The 22,348-nt window shown below is 37.5% G+C and overlaps 1 non-coding gene across 1 annotated transcript; it reads right to left on the reverse strand.

The window, feature by feature from the left end:
- Positions 1 to 415: 415 nt before the first annotated feature.
- Positions 416 to 519, reverse strand: LOC122733076. The gene has a single exon (XR_006353683.1). It is a non-coding gene; the product is annotated as a U6 spliceosomal RNA (small nuclear RNA).
- Positions 520 to 22,348: the final 21,829 nt, after the last annotated feature.

Consider the following 22,348-nt stretch of genomic DNA (forward strand, 5'->3'; position numbering starts at 1 on the left):
ACTGGATTTGAACTCAGTTCCTCCTGAATCCAGGCCCGGTGCTTTATTCACTGTGCCACCTAGCTGCCCCCCTGCTCATAATTTCTTATAGCACAATAGTATTCCATTACATTCATATACCACCACTTGTTCAGTCATTTCGCTATTGCTAGGCATCCCCTCAATTTCCAATTCTTTGCTACCACAGAGAGGCTACAAATATTTTTGTATGTGGGTCTCTTTTACTTTTTTATGATCACTTTGGGATACATACCTAGTAGTGATAATTACTACCTCAAAGGGTATGCATGTTTTTACAGCCCTGTGGGCATAGTTCCAAATTGCTCTCCAGAATGGTGGGATCTTTTCACAGCTCCAACAAGCAATATATTAATGTTCCAATTTTTCCACATGTTCTGCAACATTTATTATTTTTGAAAATATGGAACAATTCACGAATATGTGTGTCATCCTGGTGCAGGGGCCATGCTAATCTCTGTATCATTCCAATTTTAGTATATGAACTGCTGAAGAAAGCACTCTTAAGTTTTGATACAGAAATCAGTCTTTTACTTGAATCTTTATGTTTTACTGGCATAGTCTTCAAGAATAGTGGATCATCTCCACATAATGATGGGCTATCCGAGACAAGGTGGGGCATCTAGTCTCAACTCATATTATGTCATTCATTTAACAGATATCTGCATCAGCTGTGTGTAAACCAAGGGTGGGATAGAGGGAGGGATGAAAAGATAAAAAAGACATAGTTCTTATCCTCAAGGAATTTGCAATCCAGGAAGGCAAGGATGTCAATAATGTACCAAGGGTTGATGAAATCTCTATCTTTTGCCTGTTGCTAAGAATTATGGCACAATTCAAATACTCTACCTATAAATCACACAGAATAAATCACACCTGATATTGTGACATTCCCATGAAAATGGGAAAAGAGAAATTCAAAATTTTACTACTAGACTACTCTTTAGGCAAAGAATTCTCATTTCTTAATTAACCAAGAAAGGCAGGACCAAAACACAATAATACCATTTCAAACAGAAAGGAATTTAAGAGATCAACATGCCCTTAGCAATTGGAGCTGAATTTTTCTATCTCTGTCTTTCTGTTCATCTCTCTGTGTATAAACATAGACATGCAAATATGTACATATATGCTTTAAAATGATTGGTTATGGATATCTTTCCTATTCCTATTAATATTTTCCAAGAAACATCATGCTGAAACAGTGGTTCAGAGAAAACAGGTAAACAGAACAATTTTTAGTATGTTACCATCACCTAGAGTTCTTCCCTTTATATCCTGACCAGTTCTGATATTCTTAGCCTGATGGCAGCTATACCTTAGATCTGTGACTGTCTTTCTGTCCCCAAACATTCCAGACTCCAGGAAGTAAAACTCTTAATCCTCCTTCTCTTTTTAGTAAGCTTTAATTCCTAATAATAATTTTCTGACACTGTTGAAAATTCCATTATCTTTCCCATTTTCTAAGCATGTAATTTTGGAGCATACTTTCATTCTCATAAAATTTTGAACAAGATTCTCCATATTGTTTATTATTATGACTTTAGAATATCTTCCTCAACTCTATCCCTTTGGCAATCAAATAAGAAATGCCTTCCATTATTACTTGGGTGTAAAACAGGAAGAAAGGTAAATAGAAGGAAGGGAGTATTGTGTCTTTAGCTTTTCTATTTTTGGCTTCAACTTTTGACAGTTGATTTAATTCCAAAGCAAAATGTACAGTCTTGTCAGACACATACACACACACACACACACACACACACACACACACACACACACACACACACACACACAAGGAGCTGCGGCCACCTTCTTTATTAATGCTGTATGAAGACAAGAATTTAATAAATGGAGCTTTGTTTAGAACTACAGTAACTATCAGACCTTTAAGAATGAATTTTATTCATTTTAACTCATTGTACAGACCTTGATACCATTCTAAAAGGATCCCCCTTCAACCCTAAGCCAATACCACCAAGTCCTTTGTATTTAAAATCTTGTGTCTGACTTGTACTAAGTGAATAGTTTCTTTCTTTTCAGTATGCAAGAGCTGAGAAAAAATGATTTAGGGTCAAATTAAAACAATAGGGGAGCATTTGTTTTAAACACACTTTCTGTGATTCTGAGATCCTCAATGAAAGGCTGATTTGTTGAAAGGTTCCATTTAAATTCATGGAATGAAAAGCATATTCTGTAGTTGGAACTTGTTACATTTTTCATTTAAAATGGACTATCAGAGTAGAAAGCACAAGAGTGAATTGGTCCTACATTGATTTCTTTTCATTAAAGAACTCCAGGCATCTGACTTTTGTCATTTTCTCACCCACCTTCTGCACTAAAGGGCAAGAAGAATTGTAGCCTTCTGAGAAAGTAGCTCAAGGACAAATCAGAATGCTATGTACAATGTAGTGTTTATATCTCCTTACCCAATTTCACTTTCCTAAGATTGAAGAATCAGACAGCCATTTCTCTACTTAGGTTCCATAGAAACATGTATCACCATGGTACCCACTTCAGTTAATACACAGTAAAAACAGACATCTGGAGAGATAATATAGGCTATTTCTATGCTGTTAGAGTTGGACAACTCTCTCTTCACACCACCATGGTAGGCATGGTGTCATTGATGAGATGAGGCTAGTAGCTAGTCTGTCAGTGAGGTTCAACAGGGTGCTGTTAGATTTCCAAACCTCCTGTTTTCTACACATATTATATTTTATTCCCTGCATATCCACCTCCTGTCATCTGTCTTCACAAAATAAATACAAACATGGGCATGAAAGGAAAAGAATCGTAGCTTTCTAAAGTTAGATTTTTATGAGCCATTTTTCTATTCCTTAGCTTTTATGAGAGCCAGATATAGATAGATAGATAGATAGATAGATAGATAGATAGATAGATAGATAGATAGATAGATAGATAGATAGATAGAGTTAGACAGACAGACAGACAGGCAGGCAGACAGACAGATAGAGAGACAAAGGGAGTAAAGGCAGACAGGCAGGGATCAGACATTTTCAAGAATTCTTGAGGAGATTCCCCGGCTTCCTCACCAATCTATTTCAATGAAAAAAATACACATAGCATTTTTCTGTATAAGGACCCATCAAACAAGTTGAGTTCTCATCTAAAGTAAATCCTTTCTTCTGTAACTTAATTATATAATTTTGTATTTTGTTCTGTAAGATTATAACTAATCAAATTATTTCTCATATGTTATATTTTCGGAATCTTTAGGGCCAACTAGGTGGTGCAGTGGATAAAGCACTGGCCTTGCAGTTAGGAGGACCAGAATTAAAATCTCACCTCCTCAGACACTTATTAGCTGTGTGACCTTGGGTAAGTCACTTAACTTCTATCTGTCTCAGTTCCTCAATTGTAAAATAGGCACAATTATAGCACTTATATCAGAGGGTTGTTATGAGGCTCAAGTGGGAGACTATTTGTAAAGTGTTCACCATAGTGCCTGGCACATAGGTTAATCAACAAATTTAATAATTACTTATTTCCTTACCTTTCATTTCCAAATTATAGGACAAGTAGATTTCTCCTGGCAAAAATGTCATTCTATGATAAAACACTATGAAAACACTAGGAAGATAGGAAATATTCTAGACCCCATCAAGGCAATACATTGTCAAATAGTCATTGGACTGAATTGTTGTTCATAGGAATACCAAGTAGACAACTGACGAAAGGTACTGTAACTGTCATGGACTAAAAGTTTCCTCTATGGCACTTTTTAAAAAGGCCTGCTAGGGGCAGCTATGTGGCACAGTGGATAAAGCACTGGCCCTGGATTCAGGATGTAAAGAATTGATTGTTATTTGAGGTTTTTATGCCTCCGCAGGTACTGGCCTGGGGCTCCGCAGGCTGCAGGTGCTCCACCCACTGGTTGTTGCCGTTTCTAGGGCTCTGGCACCTCACTTCTTCACCACTAGCTGACGCCTTCATGGGTCTGGCAAAATTATAATGATTGGAAGCCTAGTGAGGCAGTCATGTGACTGTCAGAGCAGCCATCCCATTGGCTGGGGCTGTGTGGGGTGTTTCTAGGTTTGGGGGAGGAGATTTGGGCATTCTAGGTGGAAGCTGGAGAGTGACAGCCATTCTGCTGTGTGTGTTCTGCTGATTCCTGGGCAGTGGTATTTTTTCAGGTATTATAATTTTCCTTTCCCCATTTTATTTCCTTTCCCTTGATCCTACTGATCCTGTTTGTGTGTGTGTGTGTGTGTGTGTGTGTGTGTTTTAAGTTCGTTGTTGTTAAAATAAATCTTGTTCTGTTTTGAGGGAGGCTGCCAGTCTCCTTCCTTGCCCCAATATTGCGGTGAGCCACTTAGCTAGCACTCCCCAATTAAAAATTGGTCCCCACAAGGAGGACCTGAGTTCAAATCCAGCCTCAGACACTCGACACTTACTAGCTGTTTGACCCTGGGCAAGCCATTTAACCCTCATTGCCTTGCACAAAAAAACCAAACCAAACAAACAAACAAAAAGGCCTGCCAAATTTTTTATAAGGAAGGTATAATAGATTGGATATCTTGAGAAACATTGCTTGTAAATGGCCTGTACTATCTATCCCAGGAGATATTCTTTCTTCCTCTAGAGTGTTCTTGAATGGCACAGTGGATAAAGCACTGGCCTTGGATTCAGGAACACCTGAGTTCAAATTGGCTTCAGACACTTGACACTTACTGGCTGTGTGACCCTGGGCAAGACACTTAACCCTCATTGCCCTAGTAAATAAATAAATAGATAAACAAACAAACAAACAAAGATATAAAGCCCTCATTGCTACATTTATGAAGTCTTCAAAGAAGCAGAGGTGAGGAGAGAGTGCATTCTGGTCACAGGGAATAGAATACATAAAGGCATAGGCATGGTGTAAGGGCCTAAAATTCTAGCTGTAATGTCTAAATCTAATGAGTGGTTGCCTTAAATTAGAAGCTTTAGCAAGAGTTTAGCCTTTTAAGTTTTTATTAAAATGTATTAGAAGTTAAGGAAAAGAGAGACAGAGAGAGAGAGAAAGGAGATGTAAAGCAGCCTTCATCTAACTATTTCCATGAGCCCGCCTTTGACCTCCCACCAAGGCCAAGTCAAGAAGTGAAAAGACCACGCTCCTCTGATACTTCTCACAGCAGCCTCCTGTGAAACAGGAAACGCGGCCGTCCACACACACAATTCCAAGCTAATTGGCTGGTAACATTGACAGGATCCACAGGTGGCAGACATCACTTCCTGACACTAATCTGACCTTTGAAACCCCCAAAAAGGTCACTTCCAGACACTAAATCACATGTGTTCTTTTCATGGTGGAGCTTCCCTGCAGTATCTTTCTCAGCAGGTTGGTAGCACTCTAATTCTCACAATGGGAAAATGGTATATTAAGTTTGGCAAGCTATTAATTGGCCTATTTGGTTGGAACACAGAGTGTATAAACTAGAATAATATGACAAAATATGGGAAGGTCAGTAGGAACCAGAACATTGAAGGACTAAAATATCAGGTTGAGAAATTTTGTTTTTTTAAAAATTTTATCCTAGAAGTCTTAGGGAGCCATTCAATAGCAGAATGACATGTTTTGATCTGCATTTTAGGAATATTAATGTTTTTGCTATATGAAAAAGAGATAGAAGGGAGTGTTACGAAGAGGCTATTTTAATAATCCAGAAGAAATTATGGGGGCCTAAATTAAGAGAGAGAAAATGTGAGTGGAGAGGAGATGGATGCAAGTGATGTTATGGAGATAGATTTGATAATACTTTGAAACAGATTACATATGGAGAGAGAGAGAGTCAAGGATGGCTCTGAGGTTTTGAACTGTGTGAGTGGTAGGATGATGGTGTCTTCAGGAGAAATGGAGAAATTGGAGGGAAGGATGCATTTTGGAAAGATGTTAATTCTTTTTTGGATATGTTGACTTTGATATGACTATGACATGTTGGAGGGGGGATGGTTAGAATTTAGTTAGAAATGTGGGATTAGAATTCAGACGAGAGTTATATGGATTTAGAAGGTGTGTATAAGGATGATAATTAAAGCCAAGAAAGCTCATAAGATCCCTGAGAGAGCTTGAGAACAAGAGTATTTGAGAGAGAGAGAGCGAGAGAGAGAATATAAAGAAGGAAGAGCAGAGGACCTGCACAATTCACTGAGATAGACTCATACTTGGATGATGATCAAGCAAAAGATGCTGAGGAGCTGTCAGACAGGTAGGAAAAGAAACAAGACAAAACAGAGTTATAGAAGGCAAACAGGGAAGAAAATATTTGGAAGGAGAGAGGGGTGGCCAATATCTAAAGCTGTGGCGAGGTCAAATAGATTTAAGCCCAAGAAAAAGAACACTGGATTTGACAGTTAAGAGGTTTTTTTTTTTAAGTAACCTTAAAAAGAATAGTTTTAGTCAAGTGTTAGGGTCAGAAGTACACTTATACGTGGTTGAAAAGTTATTGGGATATGAAGAAATGAGGATCTAAGAGATTGACTATGAAAATGAGACCAGCATTAGGATGATAACTTGAGGGAGAAAGAGGGATCAAATAAAGGCTTTTTAAAATGAAGGAGCGCTAATCCTATTTGTAGTGTGACAGAAAAGAAGATGAGAGATAAAGAGAGATTTAAAATGGGATGGAGAAAATTATCAATGCTATAAACTTCCAGAGGAGAGGATGTAATGAATCCAAGAGTAAAAGTAGAGAGGTTAGACTTGTAAAGAATGCCCACCTCTTCCTCAGAGATTGTAGCAAGGTGATAAGAATATGGGATGATGTAGGTAAGGTTTCAGATTTGAGGTAGCAGAGAAGTGGGAGCTTCTATTTATATATAAGGAAAGTAGATAGCAAGTTCTCTCCTGGGGAGAGGTGTAAGGCTCTCCAGGCAATAAGAACCTTGCTATGAAACACATGCTAGAAGTTTAAGCAGAGAACAAAAGGAAATGCCCTGATCAAGTAAAGGTCCAACTGAAATCAGACAACTTATAGTTGGTCTAGTTAACACAGTTGCATTGCTTTCTCCAGTAAATGGGTAGGAGTAGAGAAAGTAGGAGATGGAGTTAGTGTTTGACAAGGCATAATTGGTAAAAAGTAAAGAGTCTAGAGTTTTGTAGAGAATGATATATGGATGACCTGGTTAAGAGCAGGGTCAAGACAGAAGAGAGAAAGGGAACTGGAGTGATAGACTGAATTTGCTTTTGGTGGATTGAATTCTAGCAAAGGTATTTGACAGAAAATTCATCTGTCAAAAGCATCACAGGGTTTTAATACATAACAGTGTTAGAGGATTTTTTCTGAATCTTTTGTATTTTTTCTCACTTATTTTATAGAACCTTTCTAAGCTAACATTTTAAAGGATGGTAATTGAATGGTCTCATTTTTTTAGTCTAGTTACTCCTAATCCTATTGTAAAAGTTCCTAGGGTTTGCTTATCTTACTGCAGTGTTTGAGAAGAAGCCAAAGAAAAACAACTCTGCCTTCAATTCCCAAAGCATTTAATCACATCTGAATAATGTTGCATAACCTTTCCCTCTTCCATCATGGTCCAACATATTCCACCCTCATTACCTTGTGAAATATTCCGTGATTCTGTAAGCATGCTGATGGTGAGAGTGGGAAGCAAAGCCTGAATGACAAATAGGGAGAGAATGACCTCAATGACAAAAATTCAGGCATTTCTGACATCAAGTGCTGTCTGCAAATGACATGTAGATTTAATCTCGTCTGTGAGAGTAACAAATAGACTGTAGATCAGCAGGTTATTAATGGTGTAGGCTTGTGTTCAGGTCCCAGGAACTGCATAAGATTTATTTCAGGCAAACCCAGACTAAAACATAGATGCAGCTGTTATTATCATTATCATTAATAAGGATCAGAGATCAAATGCATGGCTTCAGATAAGCTGGTGAAGAGCAGAATGGCATTCTCAATAGTAATAATCAAGTGCCCTTAAGTATGTAATTACTTGCTTGACGATTAATGTAATAAAATAAGGCAAGGAGTCTGAGATAATGGGGAAACATCTGTAATCCCAGCTACTGGAAAGAGTGAGGCCCGAGGATCCCTTGAGCTATGTTCAGAACTATGTTGACTCAGTATCCTCTATTAGTTAAACATCAATTTGGTGAACCTCTGGGCTAAAGTCTGCATATGGAGTGCTGAACTGACCCAGGTCAGAAATAATGTAGGTCAAAGTTGCCATGCTGATCAATAGTTGGTAGCCCTTGCACTTCCAGCCTGGGCAAAGTAGCATGATCTAGTCTTTAAAAAAAGAGAAATGAAGCAGTAGTCCAGAGTGTTAGTCTTGTACCCATCACTAGCTAGGTGTGTTACCTAAAAAAACAAAATAAAAGAGAGGAAAGGAAGATGCATATTGAAAAGAGAAGTTCAGGAGGAAATAGACAGGTAGAACAGTTTTGAAAGCACTGAGGAATTTATTATATAATTAAAAAAACAAGAGGTATGAAATGGAGATTTATGGTTTCATATTCAATCTCTTTTTATGTTCCATTGCATATATGGAAATGCTTTTTGGTGTATAATTTAATTTAGTGTTAATTTTTTTTTTAAAAAAAGGAAAAAACAATCAACTGAGCCTAAATATTTTCACCTGTCGATTGGGAAATATTAACACATGCCCTGTTTACCTGTTAGGATGATGAAGAGAATCAGATGAGATCATGTACATGAAAGCACTTGAAAAGGTATAAAGCATTATAAAAACACAAAGCATTGTTGTTATTATTATTATATAATTATTGAAATATTGAATTTGGGCTTTAAGTTTTGGTACATTGTATAGAGTGCTGGGTTTGGAATTAGGAAGACCTGCATTCCAATCCAGCCTCATTCACTTACTAGCTGTATGGCCCTGGGAAGTTACTTAGCTTCTGTTTGCCTCAGTTTCCTCAACTGTGAAATGGGGTTCATAATAGCACCTCCCTCACTGAGTTGTTGTGAGGATCACATGAGGTAATATTTACAAAGCACTTAGGCCAGTGCCTGTATGAAAATGAAACATTCTATAAATGCTTATTCTCTTCCCACCTGTTAAAGGTTGTGCAGAGGTCAAGGATGAGAACTGCTGGAGGTGGGGGGAGCAGTGTATTAGATTTGGTAATTTTGAGGAGAGCAGATTCAGTTGTAAGTTTGTAAGGTTGGAAGTCAGATTGTATAGGGTTTTTGAAGAGAATGAGAGAAGAGTAAATGGACACGATGAGCTCAGTTTTCTTGAGTTTAGCTGAAAAGGGAAAGAGGGATATAGGACAATTGCTGGTGGGGATATTGGGATCAAACAAGGGTCTTTTGTTTCTGTTTTGTTTTTAGGATAGAAGAGACAAGGGAGTATTTGTAGGCAGCAAGGAAAGAACCTGTACATAGTGAGAGATTAAAAACCAGAGAGGGAGAGAGTAGAGATGACAGTTGGGACTACTTGCTAAAGAAGGAGGGTAGGGGCTCAAGAGTGTCTAGTTCAAACCACCAAGACTCAGGCCAAGATAATATTAGCTTTCCTAGGAGAGAAGGCAATGCTGTGTAATCCCAGAGAGAGATAGGAACAGGTGCATTCCTTTTGCTGTTTTATTCTGTTTATGCAGATTATTTAAATGTAAGGCAACAATCAACATTACAGCTGTTGATTTTTTTTAATGAGATATTTTATTTTTTCCATTACATGTAAAGATAGTTCTCAACTTTTGTTTATACATGCTTTACAATTTCAGATTTTTCTCCCTCCCTCCCCTCCCTCCCCCCCTCCCCTAGACAGCAGGTAATCTGGTATAGGTTATATCTATATATCACTATACGTATACATATATATATATATATATATATATACACACACATATATATATACACATAATAACATTAATCCTATTTCTGCATTAATCCTGTTACAAGAGAAAGAATCAGAGCAGTGATGCGAAACCTCAAAATAGAGAAAAAAAAAAAAACAGCACCCAAAACAAAAGAAATAATACGGTTCAATCAGCATCTATACTCCACAGTTCTTTCTTTCTTTTTTTTTCTTGGATTTGGAGATCCTCTTCTATCATGAGTTCCCTGGAACTCTTCTGTACCATTGCATTGGTGAGAAGAATATAGTCCATCACAGTAGGTCAACACTCAATGTTGATGATACTGTGTACAATGTTCTTCTGGTTCTGCTCATCTCACTCATCATCAGCTCACGTAAGACCCTCCAGGTTTCTCTGAACTCTTCCTGCTCATCATTTCTTACAGCACAATAGTATTCCATTGTATTCATATACCACAACTTGTCCAGCCATTCCCCAGTTGATGGGCATCCCCTCAACTTCCAATTCCTTGCTACCACGTAAAGAGCAGCTATAAATATTTTTGTACATGTGGGTCCCTTTCCCCCTTCCATGATTTCTTTGGGCAAAAGACCTAAAAGTGGGATTGCTGGGTCAAAGGGTATGCACAGCTTTATCGCCCTTTGGGCATAATTCCAAATTGCTCTCTAGAATGGTTGGATCAGCTCACAGCTCCACCAACAATGTATTAGTGTTCCAATTTTCCCACAGCCTCTCCAACATTTATTATCTTCCTTTTTTGTCATTTTAGCCAATCTGATAGGTGTCAGGTGGTACCTCAGAGTTGTTTTAATTTGCATCTCTCTAATCATTAGAGATTTAGAGCATTTTTTCATATGGGAATAGATAGCTTTGGTTTCTTCATCAGAAAACTGCCTGTTCATATCCTTTGACCATTTCTCAATTGGGGAATGACTTGGATTCTTATAAATTTTATTTAATTCCCTATATATTTTAGAGATGAGGCCTTTATCAGAAGCACTGGCCTCAAAAATTGTTTCCCAGCTTTCTGCCTCCCTTCCAATTTTGGATGCATTACTTCTGTTTGTACAAAAATTTTTTAATTTAATATAATCAAAATCATCCACTTTGCATTTTATAATATACTCTATCTCATGTTTGGTCAAAAACTGTTCTCCTTTCCAAAGATCTGATAGGTACACTATTCCTTTCTCTCCTAATTTACTTATGGTATCACCTCTTATGTCTAAATCATGTATCCATTTTGACCTTATTTTAGTATAAGGTGTAAGATGTTGGTCTAAGCCTAATTTCTGCCATACTATCTTCCAGTTTTCCCAGCAGTTTTTGTCAAATACTGAGTTCCTATCCCAGAAGCTGAAGTCTTTGGGTTTATCAAACACTACATTACTAGTGTCATTTACTACTGCATTTCCTGAGCCTAGCCTATTCCATTGATCTATCACTCTATTTTTTAGCCAGTATCAGATAGTTTTGATGACTGCCGCTTTATAGTAAAGCTCCAGGTTTGGTACCACTAACCCACTTTCCTGTGAATTTTTTTTCATTATTTCCCTGGATATTCTTGATTTTTTGTTTTTCCAGATGAATTTTGTTATTATTTTTTCTAGCTGTATAAAAAATAATTTTTAGGTAGCCTGATTGGTATGGCACTGAATAAGTAAATTAATTTAGGCAGTATTGTCATTTTTACTATATTAGCTCTGCCTATCCATGAGCAATTGATATCTTTCCAATTATTTAGATCTGATTTGATTTGTGTGAAGAGTGTTTGGTAGTTGTGTTCATAGAGTTCCTGGGTTTGTCTTGGCAAGTAGACTCCCAGGTATTTTATATTACCTACCGTTACTTTAAATGGAATTTCTCTTTCTATCTCTTGCTGCTGGACTTTGTTGGTCATGTATAGAAATGCTGATGATTTATGTGGATTTATTTTATATCCTGCTACTTTGCTAAAGTTGTTAATTGTTTCAAGTAATTTTTGACTTGATTCTCGAGGATTCCTTAAGTATACCATCATATCATCTGCAAAGAGTGATAGTTTTGTTTCCTCCTTGCCTATTCTAATTCCTTTAATTCCTTTCTCTTCTCTGATTGCTAAAGCTAACATTTCTAGAACAATATTAAATAATAGGGGTGATAATGGACATCCCTGTTTCACCCCTGATCTTATTGGGAAGGCCTCTAATTTATCTCCATTGCATATAATACTTGCTGATGGCTTTAGGTAGATACTGTTTATTATTCTAAGGAAAGCTCCCCCTATTCCTAAACTCTCTAGTGTTTTTATTAGGAATGGGTGCTGTACTTTGTCAAAAGCTTTCTCTGCATCTATTGAGATAATCATATGATTTTGGTTGGTTTTCTTATTGATGTGGTTGATTATGTTAATAGTTTTCCTAATGTTGAACCAGCCCTGCATTCCTGGTATAAATCCCACCTGGTCATAGTGTATTATCCTGGTGATCACTTGCTGTAATCTCCTTGCTAATATCTTATTTAAGATTTTAGCATCAATATTCATTAGGGAGATTGGTCTATAATTTTCTTTCTCTGTTTTTGCTTTGCCTGGTTTTGGTATCACCACCATATTTGTGTCATAAAACGAATTTGGTAGAACTCCTTCTTCACCTATTTTTCCAAACAATTTGTATAATATTGGAATTAATTGTTCTTTAAATGTTTGGTAAAATTCACCCGTAAACCCATCTGGCCCTGGGGATTTTTTCTTAGGGAGTTCATTAATAGCTTGTTCAATTTCTTTTTCTAATATGGGTTTATTTAAGGATTTTATTTCCTCTTCAGTTAACCTGGGCAGTTTATATTTTTGTAAATATTCATCCATTTCATTTAGATTGTCAAATTTATTGGCATACAGTTGGGCAAAATATTTCCTAATTATTGCTTTAATTTCCACTTCATTGGTGGTAACATCACCCTTTTCATTTTTGATACTGGTAATTTGGTTTTCTTCTTTCTTTTTTTTAATCAAATTAACCAATATTTTATCTATTTTATTGGTTTTTTCATAAAACCAGCTCTTAGTTTTATTGATTAATTCTATAGTTTTTTTGCTTTCAATCTTATTGATTTCTCCTTTAATTTTCAGGATCTCTAATTTAGTGTCTAATTGGGGATTTCTAATTTGTTCTTTTTCTAGCTTTTTAAGTTGCATGCCCAATTCATTAATCTCCTCTTTCTCTTTCTTATTCATGTAAGCATTTAGAGCTATAAATTTTCCCCTAAGCACTGCTTTGGCTGCATCCCATAAATTTTGGTATGTTGTCTCACTATTGTCATTCTCTTGGATAAAGTTGTTGATTGTTTCTATGATTTCTTGTTTGGCCCATTCATTCTTTAGAATGAAATTATTTAGTTTCCAATTGATTTTCATTCTACTTTTCCCTGGCTCTTTCTTACATGTAATTTTTATTGCATCATGATCTGAGAAGGATGCATTTACTATTTCTGCCTTTCTACATTTGACTATGATGTTTTTGTGCCCTAATACATGGTCAATTTTTGAAAATGTGCCATGTACTGCTGAGAAAAAGGTCTATTCCTTTCTATCCCCATTCAATTTTCTCCAGACATCTATCATGTCTAACTTTTCTAGTAATCTATTCACCTCTTTCACTTCTTTCTTATTTATTTTTTGGCTAGATTTATCTAATTCTGAGAGGGGGAGATTCAGATCCCCCACTAGTATAGTATTACTATCTAATTCCTCTTGTAACTCATTTAACTTCTCCTCTAAGAACTTGGATGCTATACCACTTGGCGCATACATATTCAATATTGATATTACTTCATTATCTATAGTACCTTTAAGTAAGATGTAATTTCCTTCCTTATCTCTTTTAATGAGATCTATTTTTGCCTGCACTTTGTCTGAGATAAGGATTGCTACCCCTGCCTTTTTTACTTTAGCTGAGGCATAATATATTCTGCTCCAGCCTTTTACCTTTACTCTGTGTGTATCTCTCTGCTTCAAATGTGTTTCTTGTAAACAGCATATTGTAGGGTTCTGGTTTTTAATCCACTCTGCAATTCGCTTCCGTTTTATAGCAGAGTTCATCCCATTCACATTTATAGTTATTATTACTGACTGTCTATTCCCCTCCATTCTATTTACCCCCTTTGTACTTTTCCCCCCTTCTTTCACCCTATTCCTCCTCACCGACGTTTTACTTCTTACCCCTGCCTCCCCCGATCTGCCCTCCCATTTTATCACCCCCCTCTCTTTTCTTTACCCTTTTCTCCCTTGCTTTTGTCCTCCCTTCTATCAGTCCCCCCTTCCCCTTCCCCTTTTGTTTCCCTAAAGAATGAGTTAAGTTTCTTTATCCCAATGAACGTATATGTTATTCCCTCTTTGAGTCAAATCTAATGAGAATAGGGTTGAAACCATGTTCCCCCCTCCTTTCTTTCCCTCTGTTATAATAGGTTTTTTTCCACCTCTTCATATGATATAATTCATCCCATTCCACCTCCCCTTTCCTCTCCTCCCCATAGACTCCCTTTTTATCCCCTTAATTCTTTTGTATCATTACATCAAAGACAATTTATATTTATACCCTCTATATAAAGCCCTTCTCTCTGCCCAAATACATTTACAGTTCTTAAGAGTTATGAGTATTATCTTCCTGTGTAGGGATATAAACAGTTTAACCTAATAGGGTAACTTTTTTTTTCCCCTCTGTTTACCTTTTTAAACTTCTCTTGAGTCTTGTATGTTGAGATCAAATTTTCTATTTAGTTCTGGTCTTTTCACCAGGAAAGATTGAAAGTCCCCAATGTCATTAAATGTCCATCTTTTCCCCTGAAAGAAAATGCACATTTTTGCTGGGTAATAGATTCTCGGCTGCAATCCAATCTCCTTTGCCTTCTGGAATATCATATTCCAAGCCTTGCGGTCCTTTAATGTTGAAGCTGCCAGGTCCTGAGCAATCCTGACTGTGGCTCCATGATATTTAAATTGCTTCTTTCTGACTGCTTGGAGTATTTTCTCCTTCACCTGATAATTCTGGAATTTGGCTACAATATTCCTTGGAGTTTTCCTTTTGGGATCTCTTTCAGGAGGTGATGGGTGAATTCTTTCAGTGATGATTTTATCCTCTGATTCTATGATATCAGGGCAGTTCTCCTTAATAATTTCCTGGAATATGGTATCTAGATTCTTTTTCTAGTCATGGCTTTCAGGCAGTCCAATGATTCTCAAATTGTCTCTCCTCGATCTGTTTTCCAGATCAGTTGTCTTTCCAATGAGGTATTTCACATTTTCTTCTATTTTTTCATTTTTTTTATTTTGCTTGACTGATTCTTGGTGTCTCATGGATTCCTTATCTTCCAACTGTCCCACTTTAATTTTTAAGGCATTGTTTTCTTCAGTGAGATTATGCACCTTTTTTTCCATTTGGCTAATTGAATTTTTTAAGGTATTGTTTTCTTCAGTGAGATTATGCACCTTTTTTTCCATTTGGCTAAGTGAATTTTTTAAGGTATTGTTTTCTTCAGTGAGATTATGCAGCTTTTTTTCCATTTGGCCAAATGAATTTTTTAAGGCTTTGTTTTCTTCAGCTTCCTTTTCCAAGCTGCTGATTCTTTTTTCATAGTTTTTTTGTTTTGCTTTCATTTCTCTCCTCATTTTTTCTTCTACCTCTTGCAATTGATTTTTAAAATCCTTTTTGAGCTCTTCCAGGAAGGCTTTTTGTTCTTGCGACCAATCCACCTTCCCTTGTGAGGCTTCAGATGTAGACAATTTGAGGCTATTGTCCTCATCTGAGTTTGTGTTGGCTTCTTCCCTATTGATACAGAAGCTCTCAATGGAGAGGGCTCTTTTTTGCTTCTTACTCATTATTGCAGCTTATTTATTTATTCTTTAAGTTGAGGTCTGCTCTGGGGGCACCAGGGTCCCTGTTTTGGGCTTCTTGTGCAGGTGTATAGGTGCTGTGTGACCGGGCTTTTACTCTGAGGCCTTTATGGTGTGTGGAGATCCCCCGCCCTGCACTTCCTGTCTGATTGTGCTCAGCCAGCCAGGCGCCAGACCCCGGCGTCTGATCCCGCCGTTCGTGGCCCTCTCGGCCGGTGCAGGTAAGTTTTTCCACTGTACTTCTTGGCCACCAGATTTTTGAACCAGGTTCTGGGAGCCTCAGTTGTTCGGCTGTGGCCCGCAGCTCCTGCTGACTTGCCCCGACCCCCTTGGCGCTGGGTTGCTGCCCTGCGCTGGGCCTCCCTTTTGCCCGAGTCAGACCGACCTTTTCCTGAAGTCTTCTAAATTATCTCTGGTTGGAGGACTCTGTCTCTCTGTCTCTTTGCAGGTTCTGTAGTTTCAGAATCCATCCAGAGGCTTGATTTAATGTTCGTTTTGAGGGAAAAGAAGGAGAGCTCAGGCAGCTTGCTGCTTCCTCTCCGCCATCTTGGCTCCGCCCCAACTACAGCTGTTGATTTTTAACTTGGCCCATACAGAAATTAAGGAGAGCAAAAGAATGACATTTTCTCCAAATATTAATTTGAGAGTGACATGGGCTTAGGATAAATCAGAAAAAGTTTCTCCTGTGAGAAGCAAAACCAAAGATGACCAGATAACAGGACAGACATATTGAGGGAATCAAGGGACTATTAAAGTTTAGATTGGCCAACTAGATCTTAGGACAGACACACCTAAGAAGTAAGGAGAGATAAAATTCTATAGCAGCAAAGTCACTTAGGTGTGTGGCTACTACCTGACCAGAACCAGGAGACAGAGATAACCCCAGAAGTCAGGACCTTCGTTAAAAGAAAAAGTCCCTCAAACTCTCCACCCCACCCCAAAAAGGAAATTTCCATTTTCAGGTGGTCACCACATTTATCCTCTATAAAAGTTTTTGCCTTCCTTCTGTTCTGGGAGGAGAATGCTTGAGCTCTCCTTCCCAGGGGTAAAGTCTTTGACTTACCCCTTGGTCACTTTTTCTAGTGCCAAATAAAAAAAAAAAATTAAATTCTAATTGGACTGTGTGTGAGAGTAATTCTTTACCGAGTAATATCTAAGGACCCCCACCATGTGTCACCCCAATCTCTTAACTTTCACGTATCTCAGTTGCTAACAAAAATCAATGGAAGATTTCTTTTTTTGTTTGTTTTAGAACTAACATCTGAGCCACTTAACTCACTTAATGAATGTTGTTATTATGAGCCTAAGTACCAGGAACTGCTAGTGAGTTTCCTGAAGCAACTTTTAAAAATAGTTTTACCTATTTGTATTGAGCTAGTAGGTGAGGCAACATGGTATAGTAAATACAGGGTGGGCCAAAAGTCATAAAGGCGTCTCAATATTTAATAACTCCTTTATTTTTTTGTTTTTAATTACCCCGCTATAGCATCATATATCATATATATATGTATGTATATGTGTGTGTGTATGAAATGAATTTATATTACATGTAAAAAATCAAATCTCATAAATAGCAAAAAATAGATAACACAATTTTCAAAAAAGTTATTAAAAATTGTGACTTTTGGCCTACCCTGTATAATGCTCCAGTTTGAAGATAGGAAGACCTAAGTTCAGATCTAGCTCTGTGACCCAGGACAAGTCATTTAATCTTCATGCATTTCAAAAACCAGTTGTAGTCTATAATGCTGCAGGAAGTTCCTTATATTAATGAAGTCATCCACCCTTTTGTATTGTGGTAGAAATTACTTTCCATTTTCAAGTACTTTTGGGAGGTATTCAAGAAGAACCAGTGGTGGATGACATTGGTTTTGGATTCAGAAAACATTGATTCGAATCTCAGCCCTGACACTTGCTACCTATAAAACTTTGGAGAATTAGCCTCATTAGGCCTTAGTTTCCTTGATCTGCAAAAGGAAGCTGTTGGACTTGATGGGCTTTAGATCCCTTACATCTCTAAATATCCAATCCTTGGGCCCTGACAACCTTCTAGGCCCTTGCTGGCTGCTTTACTTTGAGAGAATGGAGGAAGTGGTCCTAGGAAACACCCTGCTCAGGCTAAACACACAAAGGGAAGAAACATGAAGTGTTATTTGAACTACTTGTTTGAACTTATCAGTCTATTCAGGGTATAAGTGAGAGTTCATTAATCCCTGCTATATTAATACTTTAATATAAATTATACTCTAAAATAATAATAATAAAATATAAAATATACTCTAATTAAAATGGTTTAAACATGAGAAAGACACACACACACACACAAATCTGGAAATACCTTTATGGCACAAAGCAATGCAAATAATGGAAACTGAAGAATGGGTATACACTGGTTACATTGATTTGGAGAAAACTGAATAAGAATAAATGGGCAAAGAATCCTGATAGAGACTTGGAGTGGCTGATGAAGTGTTACTTTATGCATTGGTTTTTAGTATTGATGCTTAATTTTAAGCTTCTAATAAAGAATTTTATTTAAAAAATTACAATGTACTAAACTGCTTCCCAGCTTTTTGCCAGCTCCTCAGTAAACCTTGTGAGATGGAAGCAAAATCACCTCTCCTGAATTCTTGCCTCTGTGCTTTATCTATAGTCATCAACTTCATTTAAGTATTCTGTGGCTTTTTAAGGTACAGGACAATTATGAATTACTAGAGCACTACCCTGTAAACTATGGCAGTCATCATTTCAATACAGTATTGTGACCTCTTCCCTGGCCTGTCCTTTGAAACCCAACAATCTGGTGGGAGCTGAACTTTAAGGCACCTCAGTAATCAGCATGGTTCCATAGAGATGTCACATTAGCACATTGTTGAATGCTAATTAGCTGTATATGTGTATATGTATATATATACACACACACACACACACACACAGCTAATATATATTATTCACACACATATGATATACACGCAAAATGGGAAATGCTTTGATTTTATAGAGATGGCTTTGGTATAATTTCTCATAAAACTATACCATGAAATTATAGATATGTAGAGGATCTGATCAGGGAGAGACAAAGCAGGAAGACTGTTCTGGCTTTGTGGATATTTCTCAGGACAAATTTTAAGTGTTCCCATTGATACTGAACTTGGAACTTTGAAAATGTCTCCTTCAAAGTGTGTCTTGCCTATTGATGAGTTATAGCTTTAGCATTCCTAGCCTATGTCTAGTTCCTGTCACAAGCAGAGGAACTCTGGGATCTATCTGGAATAACAGCCAAGAATAAGTAAGAGACAAAACCATAGTGTGGAGGAACAAGGTGAAGCCTTTACCCATAATAATACTGTAAGTTATGAGGTACACAAGTCTGTGGGTATGGGGAGTTGACTCTATAGTTGCTTAGTTGCTTTCCCCTTTCTCAGAGGCCTCAAACACAGGATAATTCTGTAAGACTGAAGGAATGCAACTGGAATTCACTGAAGAGGAGGGAGTCATGTTGAGGAGAGGATTAGGAGAGAGTTCTACTTTGTTTCAGGTGAAATAAATACTATCTTATATTTAACATGTTTTTAACTTAAGTACTCACATGGGAGCTAGGGATCTTTTTATTATTATTATTTTTTGTAGAGAAACAAGCATGGGCTATATTCTGATGTTTCTAGGGGAAATACTGCATGTGAACAAAATAGGCAAATCTTGTGGTTCTCAAGAGAAACTTACTATTTCTGGAAAGGTTATGTAAGTATCCTCCCTTAAGGGTCTACTCTACACAACTATCCCCATTTTTACAAATCAAATACTCTTCCCTGGCTATCACACCCCAATATTTTTTGTCTCCTCCATTAGACTTTAAGGTCCCAGATGGCAAAATGCCTCCCCTTTTATAATTGTATCTTTAGCACTTGACACAGTCCTTGGCATAGATAAGTGCTTAATAATATTTTTCATTCTATCAAACTCCTTAGCATCAGTTTTCCCTGAGAACCATAAGATTTTCCTAGTGGAACTATAAAAGAGAGTTTTGAGAAATATCTTCATGACTGAAGCTAGTCCACATGAACCCAGAGTTGATACATATGTCTCTGTGTTTTCATGTGGCAACATAGACTCATAGATCTATAGCCGGGAGGTTCCTCAGAAACCATTCAATTCAATCTCTTTTAGATAAAACAGTCTTGAGACATAGAGAGGTTGTTATTTACCCAATATCACAAAGAGAGTGAGCATCAGATGCAGAATTAGAATGGAGGTCCTTTGACTCCATGGCTGGTGCTCCTTCCACTATGCCATGGTACACCCCCCCATACCCCCGCCCCATATTATAATATAGATATAGACACAAATGCCAAGTAAAAAGAGTGGAGGATATACATAAATATACACACATATAAAATATATACATCATACACACATATATTATATATACTCTTATCAGTACTACTGAGCTAGAAAAAAAATCTATAGAGTATTAAGTCCCACAAAGTGAGAGGGATAGGAATTATGGAAACACATCATCGACTAGAAACCTGCAGGGTAGACTTTGGTAGGGCAAACTGCTTAGTATGGTTATAATATATTTACAATAAAATAGGGTGGCCTTTGTATATGATGACCAGATACTTGAGTTTCTGTCAATATTCTCTTCTATCTCTTTGAGGATTTTTTTTCTTTTTAATCTAATCCCTCCTGCAGATTGGTAATGTTGGAACCTTACTCTCATCTTACTTCTCTCATTTTACATCTCAATCTTACAACTCATGTCAGACTCAGCCAAGTGCTTCAACTGAGCTTTGCCTATGGTGATTTAATGCCTAATAAGTTAGAATTCTTAGAGATTATTTAGACTAAACTCTTACTCAGGAAAACCTCTTCATGACCCTGCTAATCTGTCTTTCTGCCTTATGTTCTTTCTAGTTATCTTACTTTGTATTATAGTTACAATCTCTTGTATTGTACTTAACTGTGTATCTCTTATATCTCAACAGAATATAAGCCCCTTGAGGGCAGGAACTGTTGCTTTTTTGTCTTTGTATCCACAGATCCTGCCATGGAATAGAGCATTCAGCAGGTGCTTAATAAATGCTTTTAGAATTGAATGAATGGGTAGATTTTTGTAGCCTAGGAATGCATAAATAACTGAGCCTTGATCCCTTTTTTGCCACTTGGTCCACTACCAGTTGAACAGTTCACTACTGTTATTTCATGTAAACGTCCACAAACTCTGGATGAATCTAAAGGAACTCTTTCTGCATTGCTTCATGTATTGATTTCTCATCTCCCCCCTTCTACATTCCTGTATTCAATTCAGTCTTCATGTCACTACCTTGAAGCAGGGCCATTTCCTTTAGCACCTCCACATCACAGGAATTTAGCTTTCTTACTGCTTACTAACCATTTAAAGAGAACAACACTTGAGAGAACAACCCCTTGTCAGGGGTTGAAGCTGCTGAGTTGTACACCCATAATAAAGAAACACTATAGTAAGACTATCAAAAATGTTATTTAATAATGTATAACAAGTAAGAGCTCTGTTTTCTTTCCCTTTTCTTCCTTTCTTAAAAAGTACAATGTATTTGATGATGGATCTGGTTTTCTTTGAGTGCTCTTTTATCAGAGTCTTCAAAGAAAGGTTACTTTGAAGCATATCTTTTCCGTGACATAAAAAATGTGGGTTAGGTAGAACTGACAAGCTTGATCGGTGAGTTAGCAAGGTACTGGTGAAAAAAGGGAAGCCTTCACTAAGAGGCTACTAGTTTTTCACAGTAGGAAGTGTATTGGAGTTGGTGTCAGGAAAACCAGGTTGCATGTTTTATCTCTCCTGCTTATTAGCTGTGTAACAATGGAGCAAGTCATTTAAGGGCTCTGCACCTCAGTTTTCTCATTTGTAATATAGGGATAATACCTTTGTAGCAACAGTCTTTGAGATGGATCCCTGCAAAAAGCTGGAGGTGTTTAGAGCCTGGATAAATGGTTATTGGGAAATGTAGTTTGAAGGAGACAGTAATTTCTCCTTTCTTTTCTTTTTTTTTTTTTTGTGAGGCAATTGGAGTTAAGTGACTTGCCCAGGGTCACACAGCTAGTAAGTTGCCAAGTGTCTGAAGTTGGATTTGAACTCAGGTTCTCCTGACTCCAGGGCCAGTGCTCTATCCACTGCACCACCTAGCTGCCCCTTTCTTTCTTTCTTTCTTTCTTTTTTTTTTTAGTGAGGCAATTGGGGTTAAGAGACTTGCCCAGGGTCACACAGCTAGTGAGTGTTAAGTTTCTGAGGCTGGATTTGAACTCAGGTACTCCTGAATCCAGGGCCGGTGCTCTATCCACTGCGCCATCTAGCTGCCCCTCGCCCTTTTCTTTCTTGAAAGAGACTCAATGACTCTCTCAGGAGTGGTACTCAGAGACAGAATAGAGAGTTTGGAACCAAGTACTGCCATGGAGGAAGAGAGAGAGGAGAGATGAAGAGTATAGAACAGATTGGGGAGGGGGAACTAGCAAGCCCAGGGTCTAAAAGAGAAACTGACACTTTCATTCACTAGGGCATGTGAGACAGAGCATGATGAGTCTGATCATTGTTAAATTTTCCATTGTCCAGGAATTCAAAGAAGTGGTAAAGTATGATTCCTCCTGGAAACATCCTCTGTCCCCATTCTCTTTTCCTT

This window comes from Dromiciops gliroides, chromosome 6 (assembly GCF_019393635.1).
Source record: "Dromiciops gliroides isolate mDroGli1 chromosome 6, mDroGli1.pri, whole genome shotgun sequence".
NCBI lineage: Eukaryota > Metazoa > Chordata > Mammalia > Microbiotheria > Microbiotheriidae > Dromiciops > Dromiciops gliroides.